The sequence below is a fragment of the Canis aureus genome, chromosome 7, assembly GCF_053574225.1.
Source record: "Canis aureus isolate CA01 chromosome 7, VMU_Caureus_v.1.0, whole genome shotgun sequence".
Classification (NCBI taxonomy): domain Eukaryota; kingdom Metazoa; phylum Chordata; class Mammalia; order Carnivora; family Canidae; genus Canis; species Canis aureus.
The window spans coordinates 9959973-9980929 of record NC_135617.1 but is presented as its reverse complement, the minus strand read 5'-3'; the positions used below and the strand labels follow the sequence as shown (position 1 = coordinate 9980929).

General features: G+C 43.2%; 1 protein-coding gene and 1 long non-coding RNA gene across 6 annotated transcripts in view; one reads left to right on the top strand and one right to left on the bottom strand.

Annotated features, from left to right (window-relative positions):
- The window catches only part of POPDC1 (popeye domain cAMP effector 1), a 38594-nt gene extending 33587 nt beyond the window's left edge, over positions 1–5007 (bottom strand). Inside the window, exon 1 of one of the 5 annotated variants that reach the window (XM_077902929.1) lies at positions 4855–5007. The gene's annotated coding sequence lies outside the window, so the exon portion shown is untranslated. Of the gene's footprint in view, positions 1–2898; positions 2991–3348; positions 3491–4468; positions 4488–4573; positions 4668–4854 lie in introns of those variants that run through there. The other 4 variants (XM_077902930.1, XM_077902931.1, XM_077902928.1 and 1 more) reach the window with 4 other exon arrangements.
- Positions 4851–20729, top strand: LOC144317061 (uncharacterized). Its single transcript, XR_013382931.1, has 2 exons — positions 4851–5056; positions 17195–20729. It is a non-coding gene; the product is annotated as an uncharacterized LOC144317061 (long non-coding RNA).
- The last annotated feature ends 228 nt before the right edge of the window (positions 20730–20957 follow it).

The window sequence follows — 20957 nt, the reverse complement described above, 5'->3', positions numbered from 1 at the left end:
CATGAATAAATAAAATCTTAAAAAAATATATTTCTGTGAGCTAAACATTGGTAGGTAGATTTTTCTGGTGCTTATGAGTTAGACCCAACTGTGAACCCTACCAGACACATATTGAGTATCTATTACTTTATCTGTTAAACGATGATAGTAATACCTCATTTGACTTTCTAATGAAATATATAAAATATTTAGCAGAGTGCACAATTATTCACTGATATATGTATATCTGTATATAAACATGCTTGGTGGGGAAGAGAGGAATAAGGAATTAACCAGTCTAAAAGAAAATCACCAACGTTCATAAACCACCATCACATTCCTACTATGACACTGAGTCCAAACACAGAAAAAATAACTGGAAAAACTGATTTTTTTAAGTACTTTCAAAAAATTTAACCTTCTCATATTTACTATTTGAAGCCTTAGGATATTTAGAAGGCTCTATTCATACTGTCATTAAATCACTGTATCATACATATATACATTCCATATTATCATATATGCTTGTAATAAATACATTATCAATCATTTAGATATGCACTGAGAGATATAAAATGTACTCTTTTGTTTCATTGTCCAACTTAAATCTCTACTTTCTTTGCCATAAAAATTCTACAGGTAGCATGTTATGAATTAAAAAGTAGTAAACTCATGGTTTACATATATGTAGGAGAGGTAATGAATATACATTCAACTATTTAATATTAAAATCTGTAGCAAATACATTTCGAAGCATTTTGCACATGCTTACCTAAACCTTAACACAAAGTGGCACCATTTCCTAACTAAATTACCTATCCTTCATCTCTGGGACTTAAAAAACTCTATTATTAATGACACAGATTGGTTCCTGACAAAAACCATGTAGGTTTACAGATTGTATGAATTATTCTGTTTCAGAAAAGGAACTCCAAATAGGGACCAAAAATATCTTCAAATTTAACCTAATAATAAGTCTTTCCAAAATAAGGTCACACAATTGACCATACTCTCCCGTTCATTTTTTTTTCATCATATCAAAGTAAAGGTTTTAGGTAGAATAATTAGTACAGATTGGGAATTTTGAAAGGTTGTTATTAGGCAAATCTAAAAGAATTCCACGTCTCTAAAGATGATTTTTTAAAAAGTCCATGCATTACAAACTATGAATGAAATGATCAAGTCAAAGATCTCTTTATATAATTTTGATATAGTTCATAAATGTAAGACAAATAGTTGACTTAGATACTGATTTTATGCAAAAAGGAAAGAAGCTACATAAATTCAACTACTTTCCAAATGCTTGAATCAATAAAAATATAAGCCTATTGGGGTGAGAGGTATCATTATTTGAATAATTCTATTTATACAAAGGTTGCTTTCAAGGACCGGATGAGAATTAATCCCATAATTTCCGCAGGAGGGAGAATGATATTCAAGACCCTCTATCACTCATAAACTAGTGTCAACGTCAGCTTAGGCATTAGCATTGCCTAAACCGATAATAACTATATTTCTATGGCACTTTAGAATGTGCTTCCACTTCTATTGTCCTATTTCCTTTTTTTAACTATCCTGTGTTCTCTGTGAGGCAGAGGCAACGTCATACTCATCTATGTATACTCACGGCCTAGACTCTGTAGAGAATGCCAGGGGTGAAAGCCGTATGGAAGGAACACAAATATGACAAACATTTTTAGAAATCACTTTCAGTCTCCCCAAACCTTAGTAAAGACAGCAAAGAGCCCACTGTTCCTGGGACTAAGAAAGTCAGGTTCTATACTGAAAGCCCTGGGGAGTCACATAAGTCAAGGGAGGTCACTTCTGCTCCTTGGGTCTGCTTCTTCCTGGGAATGCAGGTGGCTGGACTAGATGGTCTTTGAAACCCTTCAAGTTCGAATAGCCTGAGGCTCTAATACATATTTACATAATAAGGTAGTTAATACATATTCCCCTTCATACCCACTCAATTACACCCATATCACCAACTAATTTACTCTAGCTCAAGTTTGGGCTTTAAAAAGTTCTTCAAGTGGCACTAAAGGTACCAACTTCTGCTCCAAGAGAAATGATAAGAAAACCATCACTTCCTGATGCAAGAACCGGAAGACATAGCAATAGGAATTTTTAAAAGGTGGGATTAGCCTACAATATATTTTGATGCAGCACACCTTATTAAAGATTTGGGTATTTAAATAAATGCCTACTTTACTTTCTATATCTATTGTAGCTTGTAGAATAACATTGTATACTACATTCATCATATAATTTATTATTTATTCGTATACCTATTATTTATCTATGTGCATTTACCTCTACGTCAATTTTGAAATGTCAGTTACCTATTATCAATAATATCGACCGGATCTTACTAATTTCAGCTTCCTTTGATCACTTTTCATAGACTTAAAGTCGTTTACACTGAACTATCCTTATATAGTCCGGGGAGGAAGGCTGAACTGAAAAACCGGCACGCGTTCGGGTTCATTTTGACGGAATCCAGAGAAATCTACTTTCTCCTATTAGTTCTCCAGAGTCTAATTTCTTTAATCACGTGCTCTGGTGAAGTCCTGCTTCATCTCTGGGTTTTCCAAATAGGTGTCTGAAGGATTAAAGAGCTGCATGGTGAAACTAACGTTAACCCTTCATCAAACTACACACACACACACACACACACACACACAAAGGCGGCAATGAGGAAAAGTCCTGCTAGCTGACTTCATTCATTCTGGAAATCCAGCTGAGCCTGTGCCCCTCTGCGGAGTCGCCAAGAGTCTTTCCGCCGCACTTATTCCTGCTTCAACCCATTAGGTCTTTTTTAAATTTTTTCCTCCCAAGTAAGTTTTATGCCCAGTATGAGGCTTGAACTCACGGCCCTAAGTCGAGATGCATGCACTATTGGCTGAGCCAGCTGGGTACCTATTCCTGCTTCAAAGCAAGCCGCTTCTGGGACGTGTCTGGCCAACAGCTTCCCCAGGCCTGGGAACCAGGTGCGGGCGGGGCTTCCCAGGGGACCCGCTCGCCTCGGCCCGGGGGGGGGGGGGGGTCAGTGTGCGCAGCTGCCCGGGCCCCGGGGCGGCCCCTCCGCGGAGACCCGAGGCCCCGGGGTGCAGCCGAGGGAAGCGCCGCGAGCTCCGGGCCCCGCGCGCACAGCCGACCCCGAGGCCCCGGCCGCGACCCCAGGCGGGGGGAGCCGGGCGCCTCCTCGGGCCGCGGGGGCAGGGCAGGGCAGGGCAGGGCAGGGCTCCCGGCGGCCGGGCGCGGGGGACCCGCAGCCGCCCGGGGCTCCCAGTCGCCGCGGGAGCCGCCCCCCAACTTTCGCTTCCCGAGTTAGCCCGGGGGCCCCAGGCTGCGCCCCCCGCTCCTTACCGGCTGGTCCCCGGCTCCGGGCCGGGCGGCGGCGGGCGGCGGCTCGACGGGCGCCCCGGGCACAGCCCCGGCCGATCGCGGCTCCCGAGCCTCCCTGGCCGGTGCCGGGTCCCCGCGCGGGCAGCGGCTTTGACTAAAATAGGCATCGCGACCCGGGCTGCCCGGGATCCGGCCGCAGCGCGCAGGCGCCCGCGCCCCGGCGCCCCCCGGCGGACGCAGCCCCGGGCCCTGGGCCGCTCCCCCCAGACACCCCCCCGACACCCCCCCGCGGACGGAGCCCCGGGCCCTGGGCCGCTCCCTGCTCCCCCCCCCCCACGGACGCAGCCCCGGGTCCTGGGCCGCTCCCCCCAGCCACCCCCCGACCCCCGCCCCGGCGGACGCAGCCCCCGGGCCCTGGGCCGCTCCCTGCTCCCCCCAGCCACCCCCCGACACCCCCCCGCGGACGGAGCCCGGGGCCCTGGGCCGCTCCCTGCTCCCCCCCAGCCACCCCCCGAACCGCCCCCACCGCGGACGCAGCCCCGGGCCCTGGACCGCTCCCCCCAGACACCCCCCCACACCCCGGCCGACGGAGCCCCGGGCCCTGGGCCGCTCCCTGCTCCCCCCAGCCACCCCCCGACCCCCCCCCCCGCGGACGGAGCCCCGGGGCCCTGGGCCGCTCCCTGCTCCCCCCCAGCCACCCCCCGACCCCCCCCCCGGCGGACGCAGCCCCGGGCCCTGGGCCGCTCCCCCCAGACACCCCCCCACACCCCGGCCGACAGAGCCCCGGGCCCTGGGCCGCTCCCTGCTCCCCCCCAGCCACTCCCCGACGCCCCCTCCGGCGGACGGAGCCCCGGGGCTCGGCCCGCTCCCCCCCAGCAGCCAGCCCCTTCGGCTCGGTCCCCGCTCCCCCCCCGCAGCCACCCCCCCGCCCCCGCGGACGGAGCCCCAAGCCTCGGCCCGCTCCCCCGCCCCCCCCGCCTCCCCCGTCCCCCCCCCCCCCGCCGGGGCAGACGGAGCCCGGGGCCTCGGACCGCACCCCTCGCGTACTCCCCGCCCCCCGGGTCCCCCCTCCCCGCCCCCTCCCGCCTCCCCGCCCCCTCTCCCCCACCCCCGCTCCCCGCCGCGTCTGCACCGCAGTCACCAGTTCGAAACACCCGCGCGTTTCTTCCCCCGGCTCCCCTCTACGGGTCGAGTCTGTCCGGGTTTGGGCATCCGTGGGGGTGGGGGGTGGGGGGGCATCTAGGACCTGCTCATCTCCTGGGGGGACCTCCAGCTGCAGGACCCCGGCGGGGAGAGCAGTCGGTGGACGCGGCACCCAGAATCCCACCCCCACCCCCACCCCCACCCCCCCAAGTCGAACGACCCGCTCGCCTCACTCCTTTCTGGGACAGTCGCTGGCGCCTCGGCCCCCGCGGGAAGGGCTGGTGGGGGTAGCCGGAGGGGGGGCATGGGTGCGGGGATCGGCCCCGGGGCAGGGGTGCGGGGGTGCGGGGGTCGGGCGGGGGGGGGTGGGCCGCGCGGACCCACCTCAGCCGCGAGCCCGTGTGCTCTCCCGGGAGGCTCCTAGGCCGCCAGGTGCATTCCCGCGGCGGGGCGGGCCCCTCACCGTAAGCGAAGCTCCAGCCGAATTTGCCAAGTGAATTCGGGAGACGTGGGCCCCGAGGTGGGAAAACGAGACGAAAGCGCGCGCCAATCAATCTTCACTGCTCATAGAGGACACCTATTTGGGGTAAGAAATGCAGGGCGCGAGAATGCAGAGTTGGCTGGGGGGGGTGGGGGGTGGGAGGTGGAGGACAAAAGTGGAAGAAGGTGAGATGGACATTGAGTTTCCACCCGGAACGTCCCCCTGTGGTATAGAATTTGTGCCGAATATTAGAGACGAGGTGGCGCGCGCGTGCAGACCTGATCTCAGCCTGACAAAGACAACAGGTGCATTATAAGGTAAGTCCCTGGAAGTGCTCATGTGCGCCTGGAAGTGCACACTCAGCCAGACCTCACCTGGCACAGGCAGAGCAGCAGAGTTCTCAGAGCCTGGGCCTCGGGCGGGACAGGCTGGGTTTCAAACCGGCCCCCGCGCCCAGCGGGCTGAGCGCCCTTGGAAAGCTACTTAGCCTTTCTGTGCTTCGGTTTCCTGGTTTCCTCTTTTGTACCATGGGGAGGATGATGAGGATGATGATTGCACCTGCACCTCAAAGCAGTGATTTGCGGACGAAATGATTTCATGTATGTAAAAGGCTTAGGATGGTATGTGGTACATAGTAAGTTCTACGTATGCGAATATACATTATACTGATAAAGCTTCTTCTCTGACATGTTTGAAACTTGTTATAACTGTACAAGATTAATTTGCAAGGCTGCTTCTTCAGAGCCTGTTTCCTTCTAGTGTTCTTAGCTGTCACTAAATACATTTTGAGATGTAGATACAATAATAAAAGTGCACAAAGTTCTGCATGGATATGCATTGGAGAATGGCTTATGATGAACACCGGAGAGAACCTAAATTCTAGCCATGGGGGACTAAGTAAATTATAGAACATCCAAACAATCTTGTTCTAAGCAGCCAAAAGAGAGAAAAAAATGTAGAGAGGCGCCTAGCTGGCTCAGTTAGTAGAGCCTGCGATTCTTGATTTTGTGATCAAGAGTGAGAGCCCTGTATTGGGCATGGAATCTACTTAAAAACATTTTTTTTTTGTAGGAATAGTAGAGATATAATAATGTTAACTAATTATATAGAACAGATGTTGGTAAACTATGATCTGAAGGCCCAGCTCACAGTCCATTTTTGCGCAGTCCATAAGCTAAAATGACTTTCATGTTTTTTAATCAGTGGAAAAAAATCAAAAGAAGAATAATACGTTATGATGTGTGAAAATTACGTGAAATTCAAATTCAGTGTCTATAGGGTTTAATTGGACCCCAGCCATGCTCATTCACTTATGGCTGCTTTTGTGACAAAGGTAGCATTGAGGAGTTCCAACAGGAGTTCCATATGACCCAGCAAAGCCTCAAATAGTTACTTTTTGGTTCTTTCCTGAAAAAGCTTACTACTGTCCCTTGATATAGAGTATAGTTTTGCGCTAAGCACTGCTGTTAGTGGTTTAGACATATTAAGCCATTGAATCCTCATCGTGAAACTTGTGAAGAAATAGGTACTACTATTATCACCATTTTATAGAGGTGAAACTGAGGTGGAATATTCTAGTCCCACAGCCAATGAGGAGTTGAGCCAGGCTGTGAACACAGGCAGCCTAGTTCCAGAGCTTGCGCCTTTGTCCACTAGCTACAAGTTTCTGCCACCTTCTATTTCTAGCTACACTGCTTCCCATGGGAAGAAGTTAACTAGAAAAAGGCAAGTTACAAGAGTGTGTAGAATATTAAAAATCATCCACGATGATATGCTCTAAAATGCGTGCACCTTCCTTACTGCAGAGTGGTGAGGTTGCAAGTGAGTTTTCTTTTTTTTTCTCTCCTTTCTTCCCTGCCTTCCTTCCTTCCTCTCCCCTTCTTCCAACTCCTCCTACTCTTCCTCCTGCTTCTTCTGCTAAATTTTCTACAGTGATTATGTTACTTTTATGATGATTTAAAAACATATTTATTAAGATAGTAGAGCCCGGGTTCTGAGTTTTGCAGATGGGAAGGCCAGATTCCAGAGGTACGATGACAGAGTCAGCTGCGACAGGACACATTCATGCCTTCCCTAGCAGAATAAGATGCCTGGAAGGCTTACAGGTCACATAAAAGATTGAGTAGTGGGATCCAAACTCCTAAGACTTGGGAACTGGCATTTGAGAGAAAGAGAGAGAGTCTCTGTTTTCTCGGAGTCTGTGTTCCACCTTAAGTGGAGACTCAACTAAACCCCAAACCCTCACTATAATGCAACGAAGGATTAAAACACAACTTTGTATTTAAGTTTCTTATCACTGGCATATGAATAATAGCTCTGTAAAATTAAAAATGAGAATTCTAGACACAAAACCTGGTTTTGGGAATGGCTTAGGCTCCCTGGTCGCCTCCTGCTTGCTGTGGAGAGGTCTGATTGAAAGCTCCGGAGCACTATTTGGAAGCCGATATGATGCAAGGAAGTGACTTGCACAGAGATATAGAATGCAAAGCATACAAGGCATAAATAACAAAATATAGGGCAGCCTGTCTCCTCTGCAAAAACTCATGGCTAATGTAGCTTAAGTTGACATAATTATTCCTACCTTTATTTCTCTGTGGGCCTCCCAGACTGCTTTTTCTATTTGGAGAAAGCCTCAATGAGATTTCAAAGTTCAGAGAGAATAAGTGTTGTGAAAATAAAACAAGACCTGAGGGAGTCGCTGGTTTTAAAAGTATGTAGCGTGATCTTCTGTGTGTCTATCTGCCCATGGTTGACATCAGTGTAAACTTTTTTATTATAGGGAGACCCCGGCTGCTTCCGGTATGATCTCCAAGCAGATAGTTCTGATCAAACATGGATTATTAAACAATGATTTAATTAGATTTTTTTTACACCAAGTTCCTCTCATTAAATGCTTCATTAACTTTTTTATTGACCAGTTTGTCAACTAACCTCATTGACTTTTTACATTCCGTTTCCTTTAAAAAAAAAAAAAAAAACTAACATAGGGGTGGCTCAGCGGTTTGGCGCCTGCCTTTGGCCCAGGGCGTGATCCTGGAGACCCGGGATCGAGTCCCACGTCGGGCTCCCTGCATGGAGCCTGCTTCTCCTTCTGCCTGTGTCTCTGCCTCTCTTTCTCTCTCTATGTCTCTCATGAATAAATAAGTAAAATCTTAAAAAAAAAAAAAACTAATATAAGGGGTAACAAGGTAACTCAGTCGGTTAAGCATCCAACCCTTGGTTTTGGCTCAGGTCATGGTCTCAGAGTGGTGAGATTCAGCCCCATGTTGGGCTCCGCACTGAGCATAGAGTCTGCTTGAAGATTCCCCATCCTTCTGCCTCACCCTCTGCTTCTCTTCCTACTCGTGTGCTCTTTCTCAAATAAATAGGTAAAATCTTTTTTAAATTAAAAAAAATAAAAAATGATTAAAAAACACTAAAAATTAATAGACTTTGTTTTGTTAGAGCAGTTTTAGGCTTACGGATGATTGAGCAGATGGTACAAAAAGTGTCTATAAACCCCTTTCTCCCTTGCTCACAGTTTCTCCTGTTATTAAGATCTTGCATTAGTGTGATACATTTGTCACAATGGAGAACCAGTGTTGATACATTATTATTAACAAACTTACATTAGGGCTCATCATTGTATTTTATATTCCTATGAGTTTTGCCAAACGGTATAATGTTGTGTATCTACCTGTGATACAGTAAGAAATGTATTTTTGATGTTTTTTTCCTAGTTCCTGACACACAACTTTTAAAACCTTTATAATTTCCTGAGTGATAGGGGTGCTAGGGGCATCTTTTTTCCTAATATTTAGAGTTTGACCCTCAATTCCTGACATGGAACTCCTAAACCCTCTGTGACTTCCTGAGTGATGGGCATGAAAGGAGCATCTTACACAGAGCTCCTAGATCCCTTGGAATTTCCTGGATGAAGGAACAGTTTTTTGTTCTAATGAGATAACTCTGAGTGGACTCCTGGATAGTTTCTGGGTGGGGTCTGGTCACCAGAAAGATCCAAGCCATGATTAGAAACTTAGAGCATCCAGCCCCACCCTTCATCTACTGGGGAGGGAAATGAGGCTAGAGACTGAATGAATAATTGATCTTGCCTGCGTGATGAAGTCTCTATAAAAATCCCTGAACTAAGGGGTTCAGAGAGCTTCCAGGTTGGTGGGCACATCCACATACTGGGAAGGTGGCACATCACAGCTTCACAGGGATAGAAGCTTCTGTACTCAGGAACCTTTTGGACCTTACCTTGTGTACCTCCCTATCTGGCTGTTCACTCGTATCCTTCATTATATCCTTTATAACATACCAGTACATGGGTTTCCCTGTATTCTGTGAGTCATTATAGCAAATTATTGAACCTGAGGACAAGGTCAAAGGAACCCCAATTTAGAGCTAAGTCAGACCGAGGTGTGACCCTGGGGGCCCACTACTTGTGATTGGCATCTAAAGTGAAGAGGTACTCCTGGGGAGCTGAGACCCAACCTATGGAATCTGCACTAACTCTGGGTAGTTTGTGTCAGAAGTGAATTGTTGGATACCGATTTGGTGTCTTGAGGGTTGGAGAACTGGTTAGTGTGGAAACCGCCCCCCCCCCGCCCCCCAGCATTTGGTGTCTGGTGTTGAGAGGAGAGGAAGTTTTCCTTTAGCAATGTCATGTACCCACCATTACAACCTCAAACCAAACAGTTTCACTGCCCTAAAAATCCCCTGTGCTCCATCTTGTCATCCCTCTCTTCCCTCCCTAACCCTGGGCAACCATTGATATTTTTTACTGTCTCCATAGTTTTGCCTTTTCCAAAATGTCATATAGTTGGCATCATACAGGATATTGACTTTTCAGACTGGCTTCTTTTACTAAGTTATATGCATTTAAGTTTCCTCCTTTTTTTTTTTTTTCTGAATCTTAATAGCTTATTTTTAAAGTCACTGAAATATTCCATAGGATGGATGTACTGCAGTTCATGTATCCATTCACCATTTTGTGAATATCTTGGTTTCTTCCAGTGTGTGGCAATTATGAATAAATCTGCTATAAACATTTGTGTGCGGGTTTTTGAGTGGACAGGTTTCCAGCTCATTTGGGTAAATACCAAGGACTGCAATTATTAGATTGCGTGGTAAAGCTATGTTAGCTTGGTAAGAAACTGCCAAACTGCCTTCCAAAGTGGCTGTACTATGTTCCATTCCCACAAACAATGAGTGAGGGTTCCTGCCACTTCACATTCTTGATAGCATTTGGTATTTCAACTTTCTATTTTAGCCATTTTAATGGATATATATTTTGCTTTTTAGAACTAACTCAGTTAATTTGTTTAAAATAACTAAATAGATAATGACTGAACAGGTGTTTATATCTTGGCTAAATAAAAAACCAAGAAACAGGGATCCCTGGGTGGTGCACGGTTTAGCGCCTGCCTTTGGCCCAGGGCGCGATCCTGGAGACCCGGGATCGAATCCCACGTCGGGCTCCCGGTGCATGGAGCCTGCTTCTCCCTCCGCCTGTGTCTCTGCCTCTCTCTCTCTCTCTGTGACTATCATGAATAAATAAATAAAATCTTTAAAAAAATAAAAAATAAATAAAAAAAACCAAGAAACATGTCAAAGCAAAGGGATGTGATTTCCCATATTATTGATGCATCCCAAAGCACACAATCTAAAAAAAAAAAAAAAAAAAAAGTTAAAACAGTATGTACCTAAATTTTTCTAAATTCATGAAGAAACTCCATAAAAAAGTTGGATTAGCTGTCATTCATTAAAATATGAGCCTTTACTTTTAAAAACTTTTAAATTAAAAGTGACCCAGTGAATTATGAAGGCAGTCAAAAGAGCAGAGGGAGGGGTTGGAATTAGCAGCTGGATTTGAACCATGGTTTTATATTTAATAAGCTGAGCAAGTTCCAATCATTTATTAAACTTTTCTGAGTCTCAATTCCTTGTCAATAAAAACCAGGATAATAATTCATAGTTGACAGGATTATCTTGACCTTTAAAGTCCATGTTTTAAAAAAATGTCTGGCATCAAGTTTTGGTAGCTTAATTGTACATTTTTTCTATCCCCCCTTACAGTGTTCCACATGGTACATAATCAACAAAAATTATTAGAATTTCGGTCATCAAAATTCCCTAGTCTGATGAAATAGTTGAAATATCCTATGAACATATGAAATGGGTAAGAGGTAGTTTTATTTTTTATGTATTTGCCTGTTTTAGATAGATGGACTCTAGCATACACAAGATTGATGTTTCCAACAAAATTGGTAAATTGCAAGACTTTGGCACATGCTAAAATTTCCAGTGGTTTGGGGTTTCCCTGGAGTAGCCAGAAATGAGATATTGGTTTCAAAAGCAAACTCATGAAATATGCAGTAGTATAGATTCTAGAAACCGGGCATTTGGCAGAGCTAAGTTACAGTAATTTACCATCTTGGGGTTGGCACAAACATGCATACAGTAATTATAATGTCAAAAGCTAGAGGCTTGATATTGTTTCTATTATTCTTCACATAGCTTTCCTTCTAAAACAGAAGAGTTGCATTTGTGAATTATTTGTTTTGAATATTGACAACAACAAAGACCCTAGGGGAAGCATGTAATAGGATTTCCTAATCCTTTTTTTTTAAGATTTTACTTATCTGACGCAGAGAAGAGCGCATAAGCAGGGCAAGTGGCAGGCAGAGGGAAAGGGAGAAGCAGACTCCCCATAGAGCAGGGAGCCTGATGTGGGGCTCTATCCTAGGACCCCTAGGACCCCGTGACTGGAGCTTAAGGCAGTCACTCAATGGACTGAGCTACCCAGGCACCCCAGGATTTCCTAATCTTTTAGGAAGTTATTTCAAAGAGAATGAATTTATTATAAGGAGCTAAGCATAACAGAATTATGGTTTTTAAAAAAGTGTGAAAAGATAATCAGAGAAGTAACTCTGAATTCACAATCAATTCCCAAAGACACCTCAAACCGGGACCCTGGTTGGCTCCTTAAAACAAAACTGGTTCCTAGGCTCACCACGTAGGTACCCTCAGAAGAGCAGATTCACAAGTCTAGCTCCAACCACTGTGATGACCTCTCTTGTGTTGTGTTCTTTCCCTTTTGGGAGTTTCTAGAAATTCACAGACACTCAAACTCTGTCTACGAATCCCTAGTTAAGCACTTCTACTTTTAGAGAAATGCAACAACCCTGAGGAAAACACTTTCAAAGGTACTATTTTTTTTTTTGTAGTGTGCAAATAACTTCTTTATATGAGGCATTTGGTCGTTATAAAGGAAAAGTTGTGAATAATAGAAAAATAGCTTTTGGCAATTCTTGGTAATGTCATCTATGGTATTGATAAGATTTTGATTGGCAGTGAAGCCAAGGAGTGATTTGTAATCTATATCTGGTAAAAGCAGAACTTCACTCATAGAGTTTCTACTGAGCAGTATCATTCTGTTACGTTATTAATTCTCAAAAAAAAAAAAAAAAAAAGGCTGGTCTTGGAGGCAAATGCGAGGCCTGATAATAGCCAGCCCGGTAATTGACATCAGCTAGATACAAAAACCCAGAGCAACACATTATAAAGATGGAATAATAAAATAAAGTTGGGAATAATGACAATGCCATCCGGCATTAATTGATGTGCAAAAGCACTCAGAGTTCTCAAGAGAAAAGAATTATTTGAATGCAAATTATTGTTATTACTACTACTTAAATTGTTGTAATAAATTCATGAAAATAAGACACCTCCTGAGCTTAATGCATATATAAAATCCGATAAAGTATTTATGAGCCTGCTGCCAGCAGTATTATCATTTGACATAAAAAATGGTAAACATGATGAAATTTTTTTTTTTAATTCAAGATCAAACCTATGTGGTACAATTTAGAGCCACACAAAAAGATTATGATGATACCTGGTTTGAAAACCACGGAGACCCTCACACACTTCCATAGAAGAAAGTCGTGTGTTGTTAAGGTTAGGATTTTAGAGTCATTGAGTCTCTAAGTATGGGAAGAATAGAAATACTTTGGGCAAGCACATTTTCTGGCAGAAGCCCAATTTGGTTTGAATGCCATGTACAAAACTATTCTTGCGCAGTTGTACTACTTGCCACAACTTAGGGATTTCTTAATATTTTTTTTACATCAACTACACACTTCAAGTTATCTGAAGAGAAGTGTAATGAATATATTATAAGCTCAGAAAACAGCATCTAAAAGCAACAAAGCATTCCAAAGGGAGTCAGGAAATCTCTCAGATGACTTCATAGGACTTTTAATAGATAAATAAAACTTCAGTACTTAGAAAATTTATGTTGAATAGCAAAAAAAAAAAAATCTAGTAGAAAATGTTGCTATTAATTACCATTGTAAGATGAAATCATTAAAAATGCCTTGGCATTTAGTACTTACATTATTAATGGTTATTTTATTGGCATGTTTCAAAGTGAAATTACAGAAATGTGATTCTTCCTAACAGTCTCTATCTCTTTTATGGCTTTTACCACTTGCTATCTTTTGCACATTCATGTACAAGTCTATTTCTCCTTTTAGGTTGTAAGTTTCTGGAGGGTAGGAAGTGTGTTTGATTTATCTTTCATATCTCCATGGTACTTACTTAGCACATGATTTGCATATATTTGGAACTCAGCAAACATTAGTTGATGGAAAAACTGGGTATCTTTGTTTCAAATACTATTATTGTCCAATAGAAGAAATGCTAAATATTTTAAAATTTGTTTTACAGCTTAAGTTATTTTGAATGGGGAAATAACAGAAGAAATATATACCAACATATTAATGGAAGTTGGGTTAGAATAGTAGAATTATTGCCTTCATTTTTTTCTATTCCAACTTATAATATGATCACACTGTCTAATAAAAGGAATAAACAACAACAAAATGACACTTAATGTTCTACTAGATTAGATTACTTTATTAGAATTATGGTGACTTGTCTGCCGTAATAGTGACACCTCACTCTCCTTCCCCCCTCTCGTAGCCCCCCAACAACTCTCCTCCCTTTTCCCATCTAGCTGATTTATGATGAACAAGAACAAGTTGGAAAGGATAGGTTTGGAAGGAGGGGAAGAGATAATGGCTTAAGCCTGAGATGTATTCATTCATTCATTCATTCATTCATTCAGAAACACTGAGTGGTCTGATGATGAGAAATGCCTGGGGTCAGGGTCCAGTGGAGGAAGAAGGCAGGAACCTCAATGCCAGAGGCGTGAGCAGGATCAGTGACACTCTTGGGGCCATCAGCCCCAAACCCCAGAAGCCAAGGGGCCAAGCAACATTGCAATCCATCCAGGGAGGACGCAGAGGAAAGAGAGAGGCCAAAACATCTCTCTGCTCTTCCATGAGGCCTTTATATAAACCTGTTTCTACACCCAGAGCAAGGACAGAAGCAGAAAGACTGCCAGTATTATGTTAAAAGACTGTTTAAGATGGGAAGAAACTACTTCTAAGCATCAGGATCAAGTATTTTCTGCCATCACAGGGAAGAGGGTGTAAGAATAGGATGAGATCAATAACAGGTTTTAAAAAGGTGTGTTTTGCACATGTCTGACCAATGTTTCCTCATTTCTTATCTCTTGCACATTTCATTCATTTTTTTTTCAAAAATAATTTAATGGGCACTTAATGGTTTTTGCACAGGAAAAGTATAATTAGAATAAAAGTATGGAGTGTCGGGCAGCCCGGGTGGCTCAGCGGTTTAGCGCCACTTCAGCCCAGGGATTGATCCTGGAGACCCGGGATCGAGTCCCACGTCAGGCTCCCTGCATGGAGCCTGCTTCTCCCTCTGCCTGTGTCTCTGCACCCCATCCTCTTTCTCAAGAATAAATAAATAAAATCTTAAAAAAAAAAAAGCATGGAGTGTCTAGCTTTAGGTGAGGTCAGAGGAGGTCAAACTACAAACTATATTTCTGAGAAACATGAAATATAAAAACTGTTATATTGCTTATCATTTAAACTAGAATTACTCTCAGGGACACAATAATCCATTGCATGCAACACAAAGAAGCCCTAAGCTAAGTCAGCCTGCAGATTTTCAGCCTGGAGAATGATCTCGGAACCTGAAAACAACGAACAGTGCCTTCTGAGCAAGTGTTGCTCAAACTCACTTCAGCAATATCAGCAAGAAGAATGTGGCTTTGAAATCACTTAGAGATAGAATAGTTCTGCATCATGCAGAAAAAATGACATGTAGAAAAAAATGGTTATTATTACAGGTCTTTAATTTTATTTCATGAAAAAGTTGCCAGTGGCACTGCATGGTTGAATTCCAATTGGGAGAGGGAGTCAGTGTTAAAATTCAGATATGGATTCAAGAACAGATGCAATTACTTTCCTTCTCTCAACAAATATTTACAAAGCAGCTACCATGTGCCAGGCACTGTTCCCAAACAGATATAGACTAGTGGGGGAAATTTTTTTTTTTTTAGTGGGGGAGTTTGAAAAGAAAATTTCTTTTCTCAGAAAAATAGATATTGTGCTCATACATTAGCTAAACTTTGATCTCAGATGAACTAATTTCTATCCCATAGTAATTCCCTGTTCTTCAGAAATGTCCACTTATACTGCACCAAAAAATATCTTTTTTTGGCCTTCCTAGCTACCATTTGAAGATGTTTCTGTTTACCAAGTTTCACTGTGCATATCGTTTTATTTCATCTTTGAAAAGAAAGAGAGAAACAGCACTACAAGTGGACACTAAATTAATTTACCTATAAGTGGGGAGGTGGCGCATAAAGCTTGGTGGCCTGAGAGAAGGAAGGCTTCTGAGTAAAATTTGTGGAGAGGTCACTAAGAAGACATGGAAATATCTGAAGTGATAGGGGACGGATCCAAAATTTAATGAATTTATTTAAACTGCATCAAAGAAGCTGGGCCTTGCTCTTTCATTGTATAAACATATAGCCATTTTAATGGCATTGTATTTAATTACACATTTTACTTGTAAACCACATTGGAACTCAAGCTAGTTGCTGATGGTTCTGGAGAAGAAAAGTTCAAGTGTAGATCGCTTTCCCCATGCTATCACCAAGGAATTCAGCAGATGAGTAACTAGCAGTTTGGCTTTGGCTTCTTTCAGTTCAGATTGGGGGCATTTTAGTTCCCTTTAAGTCACTCAGCACCATGGTTGTATAGCCTGAAAAGTGCAAGCACACTGATTTGGAAGAACTGGCTTACGTTGAGTGTCACCATTTACTGCGACTCAGCCTCTCTAATCTTTATCCATAAAGTGAGATTCTTTCCAGAAACAAGTAAATGAAATCGTATGTGGGCATGCTTTGTAAACGATAAAGTATTAAATTGATGTAAGATAATTGTTTTGTAATTATATACTTTGGGAGATAATTTCATATTTAATAAGAGTGGAAATCACAAGTTAGATAAAGCATCTCATATTAAGTGGAGCTAAAATCCTACTATAAAATTATGTAAAAACAAATAGTTTCGGAATCCTATACATAAAATAAAATTACGTTTGTTAAGCTCCCTGAAGCTTGAATTGAGATAGAGTAAGGGGAAAAAATTATAGTTCAAGACACAAATGATCAGTTCTTCAGGGGAGAAGAAAGTTTCCTGTCAATCTTTAATAGCGAGCAGGTTTTAAAACTAGGTAAACTTAGCATAATAATAAAACTTCAAATCATGTCGAAACCATGCTGATGTTATATGCAAATGCCCACATCCAGCATTAAAATTATGCATAGATAACTAGGTAACACGCATAGATGACTAAGAGCTCAAGTAATGTCTCAGTCTTGCAACATCTTTTCAGTATTGTAAGATTTTTTTTTGAACTTGAAATAATACACAGTTCTATCAAACTGAACATTTACATTTTGAGAAATCTGTATGATACTGATATTTATTTGTATGTTTTGATGTATAGCTATTAAATTTTAGTAGAAGGAAGAAAAATGAATCGAGCCCACTGATGGCCTACAGTTGAGTAAACTGTCATTTGCTAAAAAATACTGTTAATTTGGGAACACCATTTCTGAAGGTTAATTTCTTCTATAGCCATGTGTACCACAGCAATGTGGACCCCTGTGAGTGCAATCCAGTGCCACATGTGTATTTATATCCTTGCTCAACCGGAAGTCTAGAGTACCTGATGTATACAGCGTATTGCTCTTATGATAATTTGCATTGTCTGCTCAGTGTGTTTTTCTTATGGCTCTTGCCAGCTAAGTTTGGGGGATTTCACTTAGTCACTGCTCTGTCAAGTCAATTCTGTCCTTCTGCTTCCGTGCAGTGTAACAAAACGACATCCAGAGCTTATCCAGATGAGCAGAGAGCAACAGAATTGCCTTCTGCTCCTTTGTTGAAGAGGAGAGAAAATTCTTCAACCCCTAAGTGCTGAGAGAGCATCATACTATTCTTTATGGTAGATTAATTTCAGCACCACGAGTTCCTAGGAGTGCAGAGTCCAGGGCAAATCATACTTTTGTATAGAGGTCAAATCAAGTTCAAAGGACGAGCTCTTGAGGGGAGCCGGAAGCCTCCAAATACCCAACTGAAATAGAGGCTGTGCAAATGGGGCCTGCAGCCCCTGGGAACTTGCCTAGGTGACTGGGATGAGAATGGTTGTGGGCTCATTTTAAGCCACTTCTTTCCTCCCTGAGGCTACTTCTCAGGGTCGTTCCTGACCACAAAATTTAGGACAGAGAATCACAATCACCCCAATACTTTGATGTCATAGGGACCGCCCTTGACCAGGATCAGCTTCGTGGGCATGCAAAGGGCCTCAGGCTTACGAAAGCCCTGCATTTGGTTCAATGCTCTACTTTCTCGGTCTTAAAATTCTTTATACTTCCTGAACAAGGTGCTTCACTTATTTATGCACGTATAGACCTTGTGAACAAAGCCATGAAGCATTTTTAACACAAGGAAACCACCAGTGCCTCATCTTATTGCACTTTTACCAGTGATAAATGAGTCAAAGGAATTTAGGGCTGGAAACAATTAGGCTGAGGTTAAAATGAGCCCAATTTTTAATAGAAATTAAATTTTAAGTGCACTGTGTTATTGCACTTCAGGGGTCCTTTTTTTTTTTTTTTTTTTGATATCTATGGTTTCTTCTTTCTGCCTCACTGACCAGAATATTTTGAGAATAGCAAAATGTGGTTTTCTAGAATTTCAAACCAAACATACAGAGTAACTACATAGAGTTTAGTATAGGGTTTTTGATATTTTGTTGTTGTTCAAGTGAGAACACCTGGGTGCAAACCAAGGTTTTGGATAATAGTGTATCTGTTCTACTGAGGAGGGCTGGTGCGAGGCCTACACACAAGTGTGAAGATGGTGAGGCTCACCTCTGTACCTCCTCTCTCAACATCCCTTTAGCCTGTTCTGTTTGTACTCCTTTCTGTTCATCCCCAAAATGGTTATATTTCTGGAAAACCTGCATGTAAATTCTTCTGCTCCCCCTGCCAACACGATCTGACCCAAAAAGCAACATCCCATTTCTATGTGGTTTGTTCTCAGTTGACTTTCATGGTTAGAAAGCTATCTGATAAATAACCGCTGTGAAATTATTTAGCTGGCACTGACCTAAGGTGTGGATTCTCCTTAGGGTGGTTTGTGCTTTAATATCTGCAGGCCTTTGGTTGTACCTTGCAGGGAGCTGCCGTTGTGTCTGCTTGTGTAATAGCTGCCACGATGGCCACGTGTGGCTGGGAGGACAAGCCCTGCAACTATTGCTTTAGTTCAGGCTGAACCTGATGAGTTCAGTAGCTCATCCAGACTAATGATTCAGACCTTGCCACCCTGTCCCACTTACAGCAGATGCTAATGTACAGAAAGATGATGTACTTGACATAACCCCCATGCTCCTTCCCCAGCCTTCTTGCTGACTTTGCTTCCTAGGTCACTGAGAAAATAGAAGTAATTACCAGAGAACTTTCACAAGCTCCCAGGGCAGCTCTCCTTTGCCAGCAGCTGCCCTCCCACGTACTTTCTGGCTGCGCTCCTTCCTAATGATTGATTATCCATGTTCGGGTTTGAAGTCACTGGATCCCATCATCACTTCCCTGCTCAATGTCACCCCTCCAGCAATTCACCTCTCTCTTCTGGATCATTCCCATCAACGTGCACATATGCCATTCTTTCTTTTATCTTACAAACAATAGGAAAAAGAACACATCCTCTCTCTTGACCCCACTCCCTGCTCAGGCTCTTGTTCATTTCTATTTTCCCTTCACATCAAAACTCCTTGAAAAGCTTACTTATACTTGTCTTTCCAACGTCTTGCCTTTCATTTCCCCTCAACCTACTTTGGTCAAGTGTTTGTTCCTAATCACGCCATGAAAACTGTTCCTGTCATGTTCACCAGTGACCTCCATGCTGCTCAACCCCATGGTGAGTTCTCAGATTTCACATCACCTGACCTGTCAGCCACATTTGAGACAGTTCGTTGCTCACTTCCCCTTGAACACTTTTCATCACCTGGCTTCCAGGACCTGGCACTCCCAATTTTCTTCCTACCTCACTAGCTGCTCCTTCTCTTTCCTTTGCTGACTCTTCCCCATCTCCCTGTCCTCTTAACAATGGAGTGCTCCAAGGAAAGTTCCTCCAACAATTTTTCTTCTAAATCTACACTTACTGCCTTGGCCATCTCATCTAGCCCCATGGCTTTAAATATCACCTATAGGTGACATACTCTCAAATCTATCTATAGCCCAGACCTTTCTCTTGAACTCTAGACTCATCCAACTATTTATTCCACTTCAGTGTCTAGTAGGCATCTCATGCTTACTCTTGATAGGTCCATTCTTGATCTTCCTTCCCCCTCAATCTATTCTCACTAGGCTGGCCAATGTGATTCTATCAAATCTATTGAATAGGGTGGATCACTCCACCCTTTTATTTAAAACTCCTTAATGCCTTCTGGTCACTCTCAGAATAAAAGGCAAAGTCCTTACCATGCCTTATTACACTCCACCCAGTCAGCCCCAAGTCCTCTTTGCCTTCTTTCCCTAGCACTCATTCTGCTGTAGCCACACTGCCTTCTAGCTGTTCCTACTCATGCCTAAAGGCCTTCCCATTTGCTCTTCTGCTTCCCCAGATAGCTCATTCCCCAGATGTCTGCACGGATTGTTCCTTTGCTTCCTTCGGATCTCTGTTCAAACATTACCTTCTCATTCAGGCCTTCTTTGACCATCCTATTAAAATTACAATGCTCCTTCCTACCCACCTTCCCTAATTTCTCTCTCTCTGTGACACTCTAACTCCAGGTTTTTCTGTTTTATTTCATGATCTGTCTCTCTCACCCCAGAATCTAAGTTCTGTGAGGGATGGAATCTGTTACCTGATGTATCATGAGTGGTCAGGTCAGCACCTGGAGCCATAGTAGGTGCTCATTACATATTTGTTAAATGCATGATGATTTATCTTTCCACCAAAGAACATGGCCTGCACATCCTCTCCAGAAAACCAGTTTTCCGAAGATAGGGATCAGATTAGGGGTCTGTTAGTTCTTCTTTACAGTGTTGAAGGGACTGCTGTAAGGTACACTGCTGTGTTTGTGTGACGGGTAGAGCATTTGCTACGAGCCCTCCCTGTTCGGTCCGACCATTCACACTTGCCCTTTTGGCTAACCATGTGAAACTGAAATACTGTGCAACGCTTTTACTGTTTGTTCCCAGGTATTCTTTTTACTCTGTAATAGTATGTATTTTTGCCTTTCATGAAATGCCTCTTTTTTTTTTGAAATGCCTCTTTTTAAATATGTTATTGTGAAGATTAAGCTGGTAAGTTATTTGTTGCAATAAAATAGCCTTCAAGATGGACATATTATCATATCTTGTATTTATTCTACTTTCTACTCATATTAAATAAATTCACATTTAAAATAAATAATTGCTGCCCAACATAATAATACACTTTGCTTTCATCAGAGGTCGTAGCAAAAAGTGACTTCGGGAAACACTGACGGGGGCCAGTCACAACCCACCCTCATGCTGAGAGTACTTTCTGGCTGCTTCTTGAGAAGCAATGCCTAACTCAATAGGGCATGA